Genomic DNA, 3,025 nt, shown 5'->3' on the forward strand with positions numbered 1-3,025 from the left:
GAGAGAGCGCGAGATGTCGAAGGTTTAATTCTTGAGGGTGAGGAGGGGGAGGAAGGCTTGGGACAGTGTCAGGATGGCCGAGTGGTCTAAGGCGCCAGACTCAAGGCTTTGCTTTCCCTGCCCCGGGGAATTCTGGTCTCCGAATGGAGGCGTGGGTTCAAATCCCACTTCTGACACGCCTTTTCCTGCTAAAAAACCCAACATTTTGAATATATTTAAAAAAAAAAACCCAAACCAAATCCCGCCGGCGTCCCCACCGATTAGGGAAAATTCCGATTCTCCTCTACTGCTCGCCCGTTGGGCCCAGGCGTCGAGAAACCGCGAGGGAGGCCCTTGGCCGTGGGGGGAAGCGGGGTCAGCGCGTTGCCCCCACCCCAACCACCCTCGGGGGGGGGTGGGGGGTCCCTCGTGGAGGGCGAAAAATTTAATTTTTGCGCATCCCTGGTGGTCTAGTGGTCAGGATTCGGCGCTCTCACCGCCGCGGCCCGGGTTCAATTCCCGGTCAGGGAACGCTTTTACCAAAATATTTCCATTTTTAGATCCCGATGACACGCCCTTTTCGCACCGAATTCACCCCTCGAAGCACGCGCGGCGACGACGGGAACCCCCCCCCTCCTTCCCGCAACGATCTGAAAAGCCGGTTGGTGCCCGTGGTGCGCGGGTTGGTTTTGTTCCTGTTTTTTTTTATTTTTTAACGGGTCGCTTGCTTTCGTTGTGGTGGATTAACCACGGGATGAGGGTCGGGTTTAGCGAAACTGGGATATCACCACCCCTAGCCGAGGGTAAATCGATTGGTGGGACTTTTCCGCACTGAATATTTCGCTCCGCGACCTCCCCGGATGCGTTGCTCAGGTCTTCCCCAAACTGGTGGCTGCACAGGGTTGGGTGTTATTTTTTATTTTTTTTTTTTTCAGCAATTGGGGTGTTTTGGTGGTTTAATCCCTTGCTTTTGGGCTTTAGGTCTGGCTTACCACCCGGCCGAACCTCAAGGGCAGGAGGACGTCTCCTCTAACACCCGTTTCTTGAGGCTTTTTCTTCGTCACCGCGTGCCGCGCGCGTGAGGGTGACGAAGGCAACGCCACTCGGCCTCGCTCAACGCCTCCTCGAAGACATCCCCCGCGGACGGGGGGTGGTGAGCCCCTTGGTGGGAGGCGAGGCGTCCGTCTCCATCTCTCGGAGCATCTTGGCGCCGAAGGAGCTTTTCGAAGCCTCTTCCCTCTGTTCCGTGGCGGGTCGGCGCTTCCTCTGATTGGCCGGGGATCACCTTGACGTTGCTCTTCCACGTTGGGGTCCCCTCTCCTCCTGGGATCTCCTTCTCTGCCGGGTCCCCCTCTTTCCTCCCCTAGCAGGACACCGTGCTCAGCCTTACCCCCGACACTACCTGGATCCCCCCCCCAATCCCACAAACACCCCCACCCCTCCCTATTTTATAGAAATATGCAAATGACGGGCAGCTCTGAGCCCTACCATTGGCCAAGTGACCAATTCCTCCCTTCTCAATCACAGTGGGTAGAATTCTGACCAGCGCAGGTCACTAGGGGGTCCCTCTTGGAGTTTAAAGTCCTCCAGGACCCCTCACCCCTCTGGGATGTTTGCTGCCCCCCCGATAAAAAAATCTTCCTCCCAACCAAAAAAACAAAAAAAATTTTATCTCTCGGAAAAATCAAAAGTTTCACCTCACAGTCGCGCAAAGGAGACAATTACACGCAACGAGTTTTCTGGGAATCTTCTGGGGCGAGCCGGAAACGGTCGTCGGGAAAATTGTTTTTTTGGAAGAGCATCTCTCCTCAACAGAAACTTCCTGCACACCTTAGCCAATTCGAAGCGTCATTTACGGCTTAATTACTTCGTTAACAAATCCACCCAGAAACACCTCGGGTTTTTCCCCCTTTTCCTCCGCGATTTGCATACACCGCTCGTTTGTCAAATCCCGGGCGAAGGCTCACACCTCATGGCTCAAGTTCCTCCACGCACCACTGAAAACAGCTGACGCCCCGCACCAACATCCTCCGATCCTGGATGACTAAACCCTGATTTTTTTTTTTTTTTTGGTAAATCCTCCATTAAGAAAAAAAAAAAAATCGGGAGATTGTTATCCGGGAGCAACTAAATGACCCCTTACTTCCCCCATCCCACGCTGCTGGATTCGATTTGGTTTTCGTCCCTTCCGCTGTCATTCTCCAAGACTTGTGTCATAATTAGTCTCGTGGAGAAACTCAATTTCCAGTAATCTTCAGGGAAGCAGGATCATGGGAGGAACTCCCTTGGTGACTGGTGGCACGCACTGCTTAGACAATAAACCCCTGTCATTTGAGGTTGATCCTAAAGCAGCTTGTTAGGACGTGCCTTAATCTAAATCTTGTCAAAACAAGACTTAGCAAACCGCCCTCCCTCCGAATTCTTCATGTGGCCTGAGTACGTGTGAACCTGTTGGTTTTGTTGCCCCAAATCCCCCAAGAAGCCTCCTTGCTTCCCGCGGGGAGATAATACGGGTCGCTGGGTTTTCAGTATAAACACCCACGGGTGGCAGGAAACGAGTCACAAGGCCGTGGGGATTAAAAAAATGAAAAAAAAAAAAGAAAGAAAAAAAAGAAAAAAAAAAGAAAGAAAGAAAAAAGAAGCAAAGGATAAAAAGAAAAAAAGGGGGGAAAGAAAAAAGTAAAAAAGGAAAAAAAAGAAAAGAAAATAAAAGAAAAAAAAAGAAAAAAGGAAAAAAGAAAAAAGTAAAAAAGAAAAAGGAAAAAGAAAAAAGTAAAAAAGTAAAGAAAAAAGAAAAAAGAAGAAAAGAAAAACAGAAAAAAAGGAAAACAAAAAAGAAAAAAGAAAAAGTAAAAAGGAAAAAAGAAAAAAGGAAAAAAAGGAAAAAAGAAAAAAATGAAAAAAAAAGGAAAAAGAAAAAAAAGAAAAAAGGAAAAAAAAAGAAAAAAAAAGAAAAAAAAAGACACAACCCAAAAGGTCTTCTTGCAGAAAAACGACGCCTTCGCCTTTTTTCAGGTGGAAAACCTGAATTTCCTGAAATGGATTT

At 48.5% G+C, this 3,025-nt stretch overlaps 2 non-coding genes across 2 annotated transcripts; both read left to right on the forward strand.

Annotated features, from left to right (window-relative positions):
* Positions 1-67: 67 nt before the first annotated feature.
* Positions 68-176, forward strand: TRNAL-CAA. Its single transcript has 2 exons — positions 68-105; positions 131-176. It is a non-coding gene; the product is annotated as a tRNA-Leu (tRNA).
* A 262-nt stretch (positions 177-438) lies between these two features.
* On the forward strand, positions 439-510 carry TRNAE-CUC. The gene has a single exon. It is a non-coding gene; the product is annotated as a tRNA-Glu (tRNA).
* The last annotated feature ends 2,515 nt before the right edge of the window (positions 511-3,025 follow it).

The sequence above is a fragment of the Athene cunicularia genome, unplaced genomic scaffold, assembly GCF_003259725.1.
Source record: "Athene cunicularia isolate RWA unplaced genomic scaffold, athCun1 SCF_331, whole genome shotgun sequence".
Taxonomy (NCBI): Eukaryota; Metazoa; Chordata; class Aves; order Strigiformes; family Strigidae; genus Athene; species Athene cunicularia.